Here is a 17,249-nt window from a genome sequence, read left to right as displayed (position 1 = left end):
ATTTAATTTTATTATTAAAATTGTTCTGTTTTATAATTAGAATATTTTATAATTCTGTTATTGTTTTTAATCTTTTACTGTGTCTAATTTATAAATTAAACTTTATCATAGATATGTATATGTATAGGAAAAAAACACAGTAAATGTAGAGTTTGGTACTATCAGTGGTTTCAGGCATCCACTGGGGGTCTTGAAATGTATCTCCTGTGGGTAAAAGGGGACTACTGTATAAATTTGGTGTCATCCGCAATCCTGGCACAAAGCTCCTATAACCCTTGGTATTTCCTAAGTGATGAAGTCAATCAAGGTGTCTTTTGTTATGTTGATGAAGTGACCTTTAAACGTTTAATTCCTGTTGACAGTCAAAATTATACTAGTTTCAGGTGTACAGCATAACGGTTAGACATTAATGTAACTTACAAAGTGATTTCCTGATAAGTCTAGTACCCACCTGGCACCATACATAGTTATTACAATAGTATAGTATTGACTATATTCCTAATGCAGTACTTTACATTTCCATGATTATTTTGTTAACTGCTAATTTGTACTTCTTGATCCTTTCACATTTCTGACCCAGTCCCCCAACCTCCCTCCCGTCTGGAAATCATCAGTTTCTTTTCTGTATCTATGAGTTTGTTTCTATTTTGTTCATTTCTTTGTTTTTTAGATTCCATTTATAAATGAAATCATATGGTATTTGTCTTTCTCAATCTGAGTTATTTCACTTAACACCCTCTCGATCCATCCATGTTGTCAAAAATGGTAAGATTTCATTCTTTTTTATGACTGAGTAATATTCCCTTGTATATATATTCTACGTATTCTTTATCTAATCATCTACCAATGGACACTGAGGTTGCTTCCATATGTTGGCTATTATAAATACTGCTGCAATGAACAGAGGGATGCATAGTTCTTTTTGAATTAGTGTTTTGTATTTCTTAGGATAAATACCCAAAATTGGGATTGCTGGATCATATGGTAGTCCTATTTTTAATTTTTAAAGGAATCTTCATACTATTTTCCATAGTTGCAGAACGAATTTGCAATTCCACCAACAATGCATGAATGTTTCCTTTTCTCCACATCCCTGCCAATGCTTATTTGTTGACTTTTTGATAGCCCTTCTGACTAGTGTGAAGTGACATCTCATTATGGTTTTTATTTACATTTCTCTGATGATTAGTGACATTGAGCATCTTTTCATATATCTATCGGCCTACTATATGTTCATTTTGGAGAAATGTCTATTCAGGTTCTCTGCCAATTTTTTAATGAGATTGATTTTTGGTGTGAAGTTATATGAGTTCCTTATGTATTTTGGATATTAACCCTTTATTGGATATATCATTGGTGAATATCTTCTCCTATTCAGTAGGTTGTCTTTTTGTATGTTGATGCTTTCCTTCTTATTTTGATGTAGTCCTTTTTTCCCCCATTATATATAAAGTTGAATCCATTTTTAGTTTCCATATGGTGTAAGAAAGTGGTCTAGTTTGATTTTTTTTCATGTATATATATGTCCAGTTTTCCCAACATCATTTATTGAATAGACTGTCTTTACCTCACTGTATGTTCTTCGCTCCTTTGTCATAGGTTAAATAACCATATATGCTTGGGTTTATTTGTGGGCTCTCTATGCTGTTCCATTGATGTACGTGTCTGCCTTTACGCCAGTACTGTGTTGTTTTGATTACTATAGACTTGTAGTATAGTTTGACATCAGGTCATATGATACCTCCATGCTTGTTCTTCTTTTTTAAGATTTCTTTGGCTATTCGAGGTCTTTTGTGGTTCCATATAAATTTTAGGATTATTTGTTCTAGTTCTGGGAAAAATTCCATTGGTATTTTGATAGGGATTTTATTGAATCTGTACATTGATTTGGGTAGTATGGACATTTTATCGATGTCAGTTTTTCCTATCCATGCATGGTATATGCTTCCATTTATTTGTATTGTCTTCAATTTCTTTGGAGAGAAAGAGAGAGAGACAGAGAGAAAGAGAGAGAGAGAGAGATAGAGAGACCACATTTACGTAACTTTTACTATAGTAGATTGTCATAATTGTGGTATTTTATTATTAGAATTATAATTATTAGAGTTCTTATAAGTACAATTATAAAAAGCATCTCCAGATGTGGCTGGTGGTCAGGGGAATCCACCATGTGATTTGAGAGTTAGAAGTTTCAGTCCCTTCTCATCCCCATGGCTTCCAGGAAGGGGAAAAGGGCTGAAGATTGAGATTCATCACTAATGGCCATTGACTTAGTCAGTCATGCCTATGCAGTGAATCTTCCGTAAAAACCTAAAAGGATGGGGATCAAAGAGACTTAGGGTTGATAAATACATGGAGGTGCTGGGAGAGTGGTGAGCTAGGAGAGAGCAGGCAAGCTCCTCACCTGTCCCTGCATACCTTGCCCTATGCATCTCTTCCATATGGCTGCTCCTGAGTTATGTCCTTTTATAATAAACTGGTAATATAGTAAGTAAAATGTTTCTCGAGTTTTTTGAGTTGCTCTAGCAAATTAATTAAATCCAAGGAGGGGGTTGTTAGAACATACACTTTATAGCCAGTTGATCAGAAATTTGAGTGACAACCTAGACATGCAGTTGGTGTCTGAAGTGTGTGCATATATGTGAGGGGAGGGGGTCAGTTTTGTAGGACTGAACCCTTAACCTGTGGGATATGACACTATGTTCAGGTAGATAGTATCAGAATTGAGTTGAATTGTAGGGCATCCAGCTGGTACCAGAGAATTGCTTGGTGGTGTTATCCAATGACTAAACTATAAAACTATAAACTATAAATTTAGTAACAAGTTCGATGTCCATTGTTCAATAGAAAATAATACATGGTTTGCAGCAGTATAGCGCCTCACAAGCAGTGGTGAAGTATTCGTGGAAATTTAGGCAAGAGTGAGTTTTATAGCATGTTAGAATGCGCGATGTGGAGACAGGACATGATTGACGGGGGTTACATATCTGACCTTATTTAGAAAATTCAAGAAACCAAGACCTGAGTACACAGATCAGAGTTGGCTTAAAGATTGGGGATTGGCTGACTGAATACAGTGTTTCTGGTCAAGCAGAGCATTTATAGGCAAGTGAAAGCTTGATTTGCTGAGGGGGCACCCTGAGAAAGAGTGGCTCCATCTTAGACCTAGGAATTTATTTCAACAGTGTGTTAAATACACACACACACACACACACACACACACACACACACACACACACCAGAATTGGTATTGGAATCCTAAGAGATAAATGACAAAATACATTTTTTTTCAGCTAAATTCAGCAACTATAATAAATTTTATATGGAGGAGTACTTACATAAAACTACACTGCTGGAGTTTAATTTTGACCACAATCCATTTTCTTAAAACTTGGCTGTTCTTAGTCTACAACTTTGAGTTTTCACTGTTTAATCCTAAACTTTGAGTTTTCACTGCTTTTCATCTTAATCCATTGTCATCATCTCTCCTGCTTATCTATGGTTTTGCAAAAGGTCTCTCATTTCTCCACCCTGTGTCTCTAATCATTTCCTGAAGACTTGCCAGAATCCGGAGGAGGGATGGGATAACAGTGGGAAACTATCCCAGTTGATAATGATGTTCATTTCTAGCCACACCTATCTTGGTTGGGAACTCATTGCAATTTAATCAATATCCAGTGTCTTAGCGCTGGATCCTAGTACAAAGACTTATTATCCTTGATGATAATTCATAGACACAGACCTTCCTTTCCTATGAATGCTTGTTTTCCTACATCTTCTAAGTCTTGGAATCTATAGTGAGAACACCCCCTATTAGCATAAGCTGTTGTGTAACCTCACCTTGATTCCTCTGCTGCTACAGCCACTTTCTGGCTTTTGTGTTCTAGGTCTGCAAAAAGCTCTCTTTCATGCTGCTGCTCTGTTGAAGACCTTTTTCCACAACCTATCACTGGAATTGTTGGCCTCTGTTAGGGGCACATTCTGTGCTAATTAATTAATTAATTGTTTAATGAGCATCATATGCCAGGAGGTGTGACAAATGGGTGCTAAGAATAAAATAATAGACATGGGAGACATGCTCCCTGCCCTTGTAAAGTTTTCAGTTTGGCACAATTAATAATATTCTGAAGAGAACTTTATTTTCATCAGGATATATCTTTGTTTATTTAGGGCTGAATTGCAGCCATCCTGGGAAACCATCAACTATTGGTTTTTCTCCTATGCAAAAATTTAAACATACTTTTTTTGTGTTTTCTGTCACTTTTTATCAAGTAAATACGGTACATTCTTAGAATTCAAATGACTCCAATCTAATTAGAGCACTAGTACTGTACTACCATGGTCGAATTTAAAATGTGGAAACAGCAATCTGCCTTGTAGAGTCATCCAAATTATAAATTGTGAGTGACTTATCCATTTAGTTCTCATGCCGCCATTCCCTTACAGGTCTGCTGTGTGGGTGTCCCTCGGGGAACAATCAATTGTGAGATAATGAAGTGGTTAACCAATAATCAGTATCCTTGATTATTTATTCTCACTCTTACTTTCATTACCATTTATTATAGCCTGCAGATTTTACCTAATAAATACTACTTAAACCTATCATGTTCTCTTCCATTCTATCCTTTTCCCCAAATCCAGGCTTGGCTGGCAGCAGTCCCTGATCTTTCTCTTTTGTTCCTCACACTCATTGTCCACATATTCACCATCCACAGTTTAAATAAAATGTAAACCATATTATTTCATGCGTAAAAGTCTTCAGTAAGTTTTCTCATTGCTTACAGAATTAATTCCAAGCTGCTTGACACAGCCCGTGTTCCTGCATTATGATCCTGGCCTACGTCTGTCTCTTCAGATCACTGCTTCCAGGTAAGGACCTCCAGGAACATATCTGTACTCTAACAAAGTTGGATTTATTACTGTTACAGAAAGAAAAACTACACTGTAGCTAACAATGGGGCATTAAGTATAGGGTAGGAGAAGAGACTGGTTAAAGAATTTGAGGGTGTGTTAGGGAATTTGGGGAAGGGCTTAAGAAAGCAGGAGATTGGCTCAGCTTTGGGTGCTGGCAGAAAGTGGGCTAAATACAGGATTCAGTATCCTCACATTTTTTTTTTTTTTCAATCTGAGAGACAGATGGAATGGGCAAAGCTGTACTGTCATTGGTTAAGAAGCATCAATCATTCCTGTTTACTAGGAAAGGAGTGTGTTAGGTTGTTTTTGTGGTTTGTAGTATTCTTCTTTTTGTCTCTGCTCAGGCATGATTACAGAGTGGTCTTGTTTATTTCTCACCCCATCACATCAGAGAGTGCCTATCTGATGTTAGTGTTCTGTGAATTGTTTGTAATTAAGTAGGGCACGCCATGAACTATCTGTTGTTGCGAGGGTAGCGTCCAGTTCTCATTGGCACAGGCTGCTTTTTTCCTTTTGCACATCTCTCATCCTCTCTTTCTCATGCCATATAGCCTGAACTTCTTAAAATATGCTGACATTCTCTACTGTTTCTTGCTTTTGTGTTTCATATTGTCCTCTCTACTTATACTTACTCACACCACCTTTGCTTGTCTAAACTCTACTAATTTTTTAAAATAGATTTTCATAAGAAGCAATTTTAGATTTATAGAAAGTTGAAAAGATAATAGAAAATATATGAAAAATGTTTCCATCTACTCTCTCTTCTACTTTTCCCTATTAACATCCTGCATTAGTATCATACATTTGTTATAATTAAGAAACCAATACTGATATATATATATATATATATATATATATATATATCCATTACATATATATATGTAATGGATATATATGTATAAAATGGATACATATATATTTCCATTATATATATATATATATATATATATATATATATATATCCATTACATATATATATGTAATGGATATATATGTATAAAATGGAGATATATATATATATATATATATATATATATATATATATAATGGAAATATATATGGATATACATATGGATATATATGGATATACATAATGTATACATATATATCTATATATCTATATATATATAAAGTCTATAGCGTATTCAGATATCCTTAGTTTTTACCTCATGTATTTTTCCATTCTAGAAGCCCATTATGGATATCACATTACATTTACTTGATTCCTCAAGCTCCTCTTGGTTGTGATAGTTTCTTAAACTTTCCTTGTTTTTAATGACCTTGATGGTTTTGAGAAGTACTGGTAAAGGATTTCATGAAATGCCCCTCTTTTGGAATGTATCTCATATTTTTCTCATGAGTGGGCTGGGGTTATGGGTATTTGGGAAAACAATGACAGAGGTAAAGTGCCATTTCTGTCACATCACATAATGGATGTATATGATCAACCTGATTTATCACTGTGATGTTGTCTGGCTGAGGTAATGTTTGTCAGGTTTCCCCACTATAAGGTTACTCCTTTTTCCCCTTTCCACACTGTACTCTTTGGAAGGAAATCACTATGCACAGCCCACGGTTAGGGAGTGGAGATTTATGCTCCCTTTCCTGTGGTGAGAGTATTTATATACATTATTTACAATTCTTAGGCGAGAGAGATTTATCTCTTTTCCCTCATTTATTTATTCCATCACTTATTTATGTCAGCATGAACTCATGTATATTTACTTTGTACTTTGGATTATAATCCCATATTATTTTTTAAATTTTATTAATTTGTTGCTCACTTTGTTCCAGCTTTGGCCATTGGGAGCTCTTTCAATTGACCTCCTTTGCTCCTTGATGTAACCTCATCCTCTTTTTTTTTTTTTTTTTTTTTTTTTTTTTTTTTTTTTTAGTTGAACACATCCTCATTTCTGGCTCCCTAAGGTTTTACAAGCTCTTGTATATTTTTGGCACCAGGAAAATATATTTCCTAGAACCAACCATTTATCCTTGGATTGTAGTTCCTTTTTATTGGAGAATGGTATTAGGAAATAATATCTGAACTCTAGTTGTACTCACTCATGTGGTATCAGGCCCTCTCAGCTGACAGAGCAAGGAAACATATGTGAGTATACTAATCCGTATCTGTATGCACACATATCTATGAATATTTGTATATGCAACCATCTGCAACTATATTAAACTAAATGTGAGTTCATATTAATGTCTCCCACTCGAATCCATTATTACGTAGCTCATTCTAGTTTCCTCCATAAAGCACAGGACAACTTTCACATATTTAGAAATGCTAGACAGCACTTTAGCATTATGCTGGGGGGCCAGTTTAAATAAAGTAATCACCAACAGAAAGAACAAAAATGCGAATAAAATGGCACTAACTAGGTTGTGAAAAAGACACTTGTTTTCAATATGAAAGTTGAATCAAGAAGGCAGGGTGTCTCCTTGCTTGACCTTAGTTGAGAATGTGTGTGTTGGGTGACTCCAATTATTTTCAGCTTTGTGTATGTCCATGAATGACTGCAAAAGTGCCGTGACTATTGATTTTGGGTTGCACATAAATTTTAATTAGTTCATTAATTCAGTTACAAAATCTGTGAATAATGAGAAACAGCTGTATTAAGTGTAGGAGACCCATATAATTTGCATATATGCCGTGAAACCTGATGTAAAATGATTTTATACATATTGGCAAGAAATTATCCAATAATAAATACATGTTTTGCAAATCTGAAGAGATGTTTTTTAAATATAAACTTTTTTGCTTGTTTAGAGAAGTGGAAAAAATTTGAATTAATAATTTAAAAAGTTATCTATAAAGAATGTCAGTGAATAAATTAATAAGTACTGTCAAACAGTTAGTTAATTCTGAGAAGCAGAGTGCGAGTTATGGAAAAACAAACATGCACAAAAAAAACACATCATTACAGAATATAACTATTTGGAGACAAGTACTTCATGGTGAAAAAATCAAGTGAACTCTACTGCCAAATTAATTGCTAAATCATATCACATGAACTGTAGGTATTGTTAAGAATTCAGAAGAGGTTGGATCAATGGAGCTAGAGAAATCAGAGAGGGTTTGGAGAGAATGACTCAAGCTGAGTAATAAGGGATATGAGGATCCGAATGGATAGAGATCATCGAAAGAAGGGGCTTTCAAGTCCAGGAATAATAGGAGAAATAAGACAGAGGCTTGGAAGTCATTGTGTATGGATAGTGAATGTGGGAGAGAATTTATTTGTGAGACCAAAACTAATACATTAGATATGCAAGAGGGTGCAAAATCAGCTTCTAGTAAATCTTAAAGTCAGGCAGAGGAATGTTACTGCATTCAGTAACAATGAGAATGGCTAAAATCTATTAAGTGTGCTATGTCTGGAAAAAGCTAAAAATTCCATATACATTGTCTTTTGTTTTTTTCCACAATAACCCTATGTATATGAATATTATTATTTTCCTTATTTTACAGATGAGTAAACTGAAGTTTGGGGAGGAATAAGAAGGAAAATAGTAGGAGGCAAAGCTCATATACAATTTAATGAAATCACTGAATCAATATGAAATAGAAAAAGTTGAATATCTTTGAAACTGACTAATGGAAGACTGGTTTGACCAGAACAACACTTGGTCTTCAGTTAATTATTCCCATATGATTTTTTTTTTGGAGACACCAATATTTTTATTTTAGATTTCTATTCTAGATAAAAGACTAGAAAGAGAATGTAGGATATAGTATAGGAGCAAGTTGGAAGAAACACTGAGATATTAGCAAAAATGTGAGTGTGAATCCAGCAAGTACTATTAATTTAAAAATTATAAATATTTGTCATTATGCTAAGACTCCCCATGTTTAAAGAAAAGGATAATGATTTTTCTTTAAAAGCTCTTTATATATCAAAAATACAACTTTCCAGGATATATAATCCTAGTGGGAAGTATTATTTTATTCTAATTTTGAGAACTCTACTCAGTGCCTCAAAAATTGTGTAATTTTCCAGTCTGGCTAATGCCCAAGGGCAAGGAAAGAACTATTTGTGGTAATTGGAGAAAACAGTACTTGAAGGGACGGGAATAATTAACTCTAGACTAGGAACTGCATGCATCTAGCCTAACATATCATAGAAGCAAGACACAAGAGAGTCAAGCTGTCTTGAAACAACTTAACTACATCCTAGAGCAAAGCTCAAGAATATTTGTAAGAACAGAAAAATATCCAGTACCTAAAAATGTAAATTTTACAATTCCTGGTGTCCAATCAAAGATTACCAGGCATATAAAAAAAGCAGAAAAACATGACCCATAGTAAGAATAGTAATCAATTAGAAACCACCCAAAACTGTCACAGCTGTTAGAATTAGCAGACAAGGACATTAAAACACTTTTAACTGGCAGCTATATAAAACACAGAAGTGGAGTCAATTGACCTTAAAAGACAATTATTGAAGAAATGAGGTAATTAGTTCTTGGGCTACAGCCGCAATATTAGAAAACAATATGATCAGATATATTAGACAATCAACATTGAGATGGGAAAATCCAAAGAAATTCTTATGGGATTGTATAGGAAAGATGAAAGTATTATTGTAGAAAAAGTATCACATTTGGAGTCCATTCCACATGAGTTTCAGTCTCTACTCTGTTGTTTACTTCTTTTGTGAGCTTGGACAAAATATTAATCACTATGAGTCTGTTTCCTCCTCTGTAAGATAGGGATAATGATACTGTTAAATTGGTATAAAAAGTGTTTAGAAATTTGTAGTGACATACTACAAATATATTACATATATGCATATGTACACATATATATACCTTTATAATTCTACACTTTACACATATACACATACATATATGTACACTCCCATAACAGTTTGGCATGTCATGTGACAATAAACATTGCAATATATCAATTCTTTCAATATATCATGACTTTTAAAGCCACACGTATATGTATAAAAGAATTGAAAAAAAAAGAACTGAGCATAACTTTTTTCATTGCCATTTATTATTAAGCCACACAACTTTTAGATTTTTATTCAGGATGTTATGAAAACACAGGTTTTAAAAATCAAAGGACACTAGAAAGAATGTTCAACCTACAGCTTACAAATAAAAAAAAGGTTCAGGGAAACCAACACAGTTATCCGACTCAAAAAAAAAAGAATTGTTGTAAACCCTAGCAGGCTTTCAGGATTATGACAATGGAAAACTTTAGAAAAGTATAAATGAGTGAGGAAAGGAAGGAATAAGACTTGCTCATTTTAGTGGTAAGGTCACAGTGGGTCAATCAAAATGTGAAGAAATATGATTAAAAAGAATAAAAACGCAACTTATGGAAGCTTGGATTATAAAGTTCTGCTTTCCTTTCAGTTTCTGAGTTCTAAAGCAACCCGGAAAAGAGCTTAGCTCTTGAAGGTGGGTGGGTAGGGCAGCTGTTATTTGTTCAAATATTGCTGCATTTATAATTCTGCATAAAAAAGAGGCATTTTTAGAGTGACTTTGTAGTTGTCCAGTATCTAGGGGATTTATAAAAACATACAAACAAACATCCTTGGTAGGATAGATTAGCTATTTAAATGCGTGACTAGGATAAATCAGTATTTTCTTCTGAGCAGAGAAGTGATTTTATTTCTTCCATCATATAAGTATAATGTTAATGAGATACTTGAAACAAAAATTAGCTAAGAGGCATATAGATGTTGCTGAAATCTCGATATTTCCCAATGAATTTGGATCTATCCTACATACACATGATTAAATAATGAAATTCAAAGGTAAGCCAAGTATCTCACAATCACAAAAATAATTGTACATGCTGCTACACTTGATAGAGCTCTGGCTACTTTTAAGAACATACTTTTTTTTAAAAATTGATATTATTGTCTCTCTCTCTCTCTCTCATATGTATAAAAGAATACCAACAAGAATGTCCAGATTAAGTGCAAATGTCTCTGCCATATTTTGGATTTTGCTATTATTGATACTCGTACTGGGGAAGGATTTCTGGGTCATAGCTTGACTTTTCATGTGGATGATGACTTATTAAATGTAAGTAAAAGTATAGGCTGATACTAAGCAAGTACATGAAAGTTTAGCTGGATCTTGTAAACTTTCTCCATCTAGAATCTTTTCTGAGGTGCCTCAGAATTTTCTATGAGGATTTACTTATTTTTGTTTTTGACTTTTAGAATAATATAAAAGAATATTATAAGCATCTGGATCCCAAGGGTGAGCACTTTGCAATTGAGTACTGCCATGTGATTTAAGGCCTGTATTTGTGATTGTCTTTCTTGTTGCATATTGGGAGTAGGAACTACCGTGTTTCCCCCAAAATAAGACCTAGCCAGACAATCAGCTCTAATGCGTCTTTTGGAGCAAAAATTAATATAAGACCGAGTCTTATATTATGTTATATTATATAAAACCCGGTCTTATAGTAAAATAAGGCTGGGTCTTATATTATGTTACATTATATAAGACCTGGCCTTATATTATAGTAAAATAATACCGGTTGTTAGATTAATTTTTGTTCCAAAAGATGCATTAGAGCTGATTGTCTGGCTAGGTCTTATTTTCGAGAAAATACAGTACTGAAGTGACAGTATCTGTGATTTAATATGTTGCTTCTCAAACTGAGATTATCACATAACTGAAGGTCTATTAAGGTTTTTGGCAATCAGTGAGTTCTCAGTTTCTTCATTACACACACACACACACACACACACACACACACACACACTGTTGGTTGGGAGCTTTGTTTAGCTACTTTATAAAAGTGGATATCAATGTACTATTGTTTCCAGGACCCAGTTAAACACGCCTCTCATTCTTCCTCTCCTACTTTCTGCATCTCTACTAAAGGGAGAGAAGCAATATGTGCTGCATGATGTCTAGGAATGCTGGCAAGAATCCCATAAAAGTTGTTTTCAAAATGTAAAGCATCACAATATCTACATCTTTTTAATTAAAATGGGCAGTGAGGTAAGTAAGATACTGATGGCATTTTGCATGGATGAAAAAGTAAAAGTCAGTCGGCGAAATAAAGGGTAAAGCAGTGACTCCAGTGAGGTCTATCTGGGTTTCGAGCCCCTTATTTCACTTGGTGTGTGGAAGATACGTAGCATTTCTTCACTGCAGTGTCTTGAAATGTCTGACTTACAGTGCTTTTTAGTCATCGTGTCAAACTTAATGAATGAGTTGCACATCTTAATTCAGAAGAGGATCTTATACCTTAAAATATACAATCCAAATAGCTAAAATAGAAAAAAAAATCAGGACTTCAAAATGTCTCTAAATATATTAGTTCCAGGGTGAATCTAAGCATTAAATGACGATAGCATATATATGCTAATTTTGCTCAAAATATCCTAATTTTGTGCAAATCCTCGAAACTGATTGCTTCCTACTTCCTTCCCACCCCCCTTCCTTCTGTTGCACACAACACTCCTGGGTGATAATTAGGAACAAGAGAGAAATTTGAGTTAAGTGTCTGAGGCTGTTGCTCTGATTACACACCAGTTGGCACAGATCCTCAGAACATTGGATTCCTGTAACTTACTCGTCTCTGTTTCCTTCTAAGCATTGGTGTCAGTGGTACACATGATGGACACGCAGCTATATAATTATCTTCATTGGCTTTGATCACTGTGAGTAAGAGAAACAACTAATTGTGCCATATCCAAAGACTCTAGCATATAAGCTAAATGTGACCTCCTAATCTTTTGTAAATAATTCAAATTAATACCACCACATCCTCACTCTTTTCCTGTGGCACAATCAATCTCAGACTGATCTCCAGGTCTTCCCCCATGGGAAGGCTAGACAGCATGTGGTTCTATCTCTAAATAATCTCTATTTAATTCATATGTGGTTTTCCTTATAATAATATTAGTATATAATGGGCATCCTGTTGCCATGGCAACCAGGAGTGGCAGCATCACATTATCTGAAGTCTAAATAATGCTTGCCAAAGCCCTGCTGTATTCCGATCCCACCTTGTTTTAATAATGTATAACCTGTGCAGTTCCTGCATTGCTATTTTGTTTCTTCATAAGAAACAAATACATTCCCTGATTTCAAATGTCTGCTAGTTAACACTGATTTCTTTTTTCCCCACACTAATAGTAGAAATTCCCCCTTGTGATCAATATTACACATACATTCCATCTTTAAAGGTGCCAGCTATATTAATTTTGAGTCCACAAGCTACAGTGAAAAATTCAAAATGATTTTGATCTAATTCATGTTATGTGTATTTCTATAGAAACAGCTCATGTCACACAGAAATGAGAACGTTGTTTAGATAACACATTAGAGTTCACGCTAACTAATCTGCATTTACAGTATGTGTTATATAAATAGTATGTGCAGATAAATTGGGGTACCAGAGTGGTTTAACACTTTACCATGGTTATGAGGACTGTGGAAATATTAGGATAAATATCATATCATGTGTTCATTTGAACCATTAGCATAGTGATTATTTCAGTGTCAGTTTTAGAAAGTTTATAACTATTTCCATTCACTTTTTTTTATTTCTTAAATCTCTGCTATATGAAGGCCAAAGAAAAATGATAAGAATTCAAAAGTGAATAAGACAAAGAAAGCCCTGTTTCTCAAGAAGATAGTTTTAACTATAATTACTTATTTTCTTGATTACTAAAGTGAATTATTTTTCTTTTCATTCTGATAATTTAAAATTCAATATTTTTCTTAAAAATCAAGTATACACTTATCACTATAGTTTATCTTTTCCTCCTTAAAGAAATTATTAACTCAATCTTATTTTCTCTAATTGACTATGTTTCAGAATCAACTGAATTCTTTATTACTATTTGCAGTAAACAGAGCACTTTGACATATGAGATCTCTTTAGATATTATGGCAAAAATAGTATAGCCTTTGCAGCTAGTGGCTATGAATTTAATTCCCAGTTCTCTCACTCACTTCCAAAGTCTGAAATATCTCACCTAAATTTTCTGATCTCTGATTTCCCCTTGTTATAAACATGAGCATAGTTGCTTATAGGTGGTTATAAGAAATATATCTCTTGAGTGTTTGTCACATAGTGTATTTTTAATAAATAGTACCTAGCCTCACAACTACTGTTTCATTCTAACAAAACATATTTTTATTATTATATTATTTATGATTATAGGGAATGAATGGAAGTCTGAAGTGGTTATGACTTTTAATTATGTGTTTTAAAACCACATTAATTTATATTTCCTCAGACTATGTTTGATGAGACCTTGTGTTACCTGTACAGTTATACTGGGGGAAAAATAAGTTATACTGGGGGGAATGCCATTTCAACAAGGAAATAGAAATTCTTCAGCAGGATTACTATCTAAGAGGAGAGTAAGTTGTACCTACAAAAAACGTTGATGAAGATGTAACATGATGCTCTCATACGATGAAGCAAAATAGTTGGTATGAACAAAGTTACCAGGGTGGTTAGTAAAAGCTTGAGGAAGTCAGAAGTTAAAGAGTTAAGTGGAGATCAGGTCTCTATCACCACCATAGAGTTTGAAATGGGCCTTGCACATTTGTGTATGGGTCCAATGACGATGAGTCCTGAGGCAGAACTACAGAAGGGCATATGGGCTAAGGAGAGAGACGTTCCTGTTTTGAAGCCTGGTTTAACCAAGTATTAACTATATAATCATAAGCATATTGCTAAACCTTTCTGAGCCTCATTCTTCTCATTTGTACAGTGGGTACAATAATAATTCAATACTTTGTATTGGAGCTGTTGTGAAAATTAAAGAAGTTAATGCATGTAAAGTTCTTAACAATGTGTCTGGTACACAGTAAGCATCAAACAGGTGTTATTTTAACTCCAGTGAGTAGAAGGAGACCAGTTCAGACAAATTCAAAGAAAGTATACAATGTGTACAAGAAAGAAAGCAAAACATAGATAATTCTGGCTCAAGTTGAGTATTATAAAAATTAGGTAGCATATTCATTTGGAGTATGATTGTATAGTAAGCTCTGAATGATGCAAATGTAGACTTTACACAGTATCCAGTGATGATCCTTTAACAGTTTTATTAGCTGTGTGAGAAGATCAGCCGAGTATCTGCGTAACCATTGTAAAACTAACTTCAGGAGCACAATTATAACCAGAATAGGAGGCAGGTTACAAAAGATCTCCCGCTATATCTTAAGTTCTAAGTGAAATTGAAACCCATATATTAGAGAAAATGATGAACTGATAAAAATAGACATAGAGGAGGGACCTGATATACCTGCTGTTCTCTGCATAAACTATACTAGTTAATTAGCTAAGACCTAAAATTCTAAAGAAGGAAAGATCATAATTTTACTAAAACATGTCACAATATTGACAACTGGGGGGCGGGGCTGAGGTTGGGCAATGTTTAGATGAGAAAGTAGCATAGGACTGAGGATCATCAATCCAGGGTTCCTGTCCTGTTCCTAGTACTAGTGACCATTTCATTACTGCACAGCATCCATTTACCTTTTCTGGACTCTACTTTCCACATTTATAAAATGAGGAACAAATTGAACCACGTGATATGAAAAGGGCTAGATACAATTTTAATATTAAACAACTCTAACTGGATTAAGATGATAATTTAAATATTGATGAGATAGTAAATGCAAATATAAACTTACTTTCATTTAAAAAAAAAAGTCAAAAGGCTCCCCTGAAGCAATTAACTCCAATCATGTAACTAGAACAGAAGTAAGCCATTTCTTTTTTGCTTACATGCCTTCTGATACAAGTTTGTGAAACTTTTTGGAGGTATGTGTGTGAGTTTGGAAGCATGCATGCATCTGTGTGTGCATGTACATATACACATACACGTGGGTATTTGAGTATAAGTGGGGTTGTGTGTATGAGAGGGCATATTGAGCTACATTTAATTGTTTTCAATTTTCCTTTGGGTTTTGTCATTCTTTTCTCAATGTCTTCAGTGTAAGACATACGTAATTCACAATCATAAACTCCTTAAGTTTTTTAGTGACCCATTTTACTCAGTCAAATATTTCAAAGAAAAGCTGATTCATTTTTTTTTGTAAAAAATGTAGATCATATGTCATACCATAATTTTATTAACTAATGAATATCTCATTTGAGACCTATATATATGAAGTATCTTGTCTTTGTTTCTGTGTATTCTCAGAAAACGCAGGGGGAGGGGATACTTTTCTTATTTCCCATCCCCCAGACCTACACAGCGGCATGTATTCTTTACTTGTATATTTAGCACCTGTTTTTGTCAGGAATACATTTTATCATTCTTGCACAGCTTTTGTTGTTTGAATGAAAAATCCCGCGATAGAAAACAGAAATGAAAAGCAAAATACTCTTAAAATGATGTAGAGTCTATAACTAGCCTTAGGAAACCGATTACAATTCGTGACATTATTATTCTTTATTTCTTTTGCCTTTTATAATCTAAGCCTGAATGAAGTAGCAGTTTAATTTCCTTGCAGAAGTGGTGTTTGTCTCAGAGATTTGAAAAATGAGTACAAATATTTATCTTTTTTTCTCACTTTTATTTACACCCCGCTAAACCATCTGATTTTGAGTCAGCAGGATTTCCTTAAACCAAAATGGTCAGTGTGTAGATTTTCACAGCTCAGCTATCAATGTGCTCAATCACTGAAACTGTATTAAAGTTTAGAAGTTGGATTAGAAATCTACTTCTCACCACAACTGATACAGCTAAGGATGAGTCATAACTTGAATTGTCAGAATTTAAGGGATGGTGAGATTAGGGAGCAGGCCCAAATATTCCAGCCACTTTATATTGAATGTGAGTGTACCATTCCTTTATCTGTCACCTAGAATATATGCTGTCCGTGTAGAATCAACTTGGATCAACACTAAATATGAATAACTACTAAAAAAAAAACTGGGAACTGAGAAAAAAAATAAAGAATATAAGTAAAAGTACAACCTCCAAAAATATGATGGTGACAGTAATTACTGTCCTATTTTGGTGACTATTATTCTTCATTATCAGTGATAAGAATAAGGAGAAATTTTAGGTACCCTTGAAAGAAGGAAACAACCGAGGGTGATTATGCTTGAATCTGACATGGAATTTTCAGGGACAGATAGAAAATTGTATATTATGAAAAAAGGTCAGAGAAAGTAACTTATATACATGTAGAACCCATATACACATATTGACAAAGAAACCCCATGTTGGTTTTAAATATATTAGTAAAGTCTTTTCAAAATGTTCCTCAAGAAAGGAACCCAATGACTTTATTTTTGGAGTAGTGACTATACCTTAATGTCAGGGTTACCCCCTCGCACCGAAAGAAAGCTATATAAACTACTTTACTTCTTAGAC

The sequence above is a fragment of the Rhinolophus ferrumequinum genome, chromosome 2 (genome assembly GCF_004115265.2).
Source record: "Rhinolophus ferrumequinum isolate MPI-CBG mRhiFer1 chromosome 2, mRhiFer1_v1.p, whole genome shotgun sequence".
Taxonomy (NCBI): Eukaryota; Metazoa; Chordata; class Mammalia; order Chiroptera; family Rhinolophidae; genus Rhinolophus; species Rhinolophus ferrumequinum.
This window is presented reverse-complemented; position numbering follows the sequence as displayed.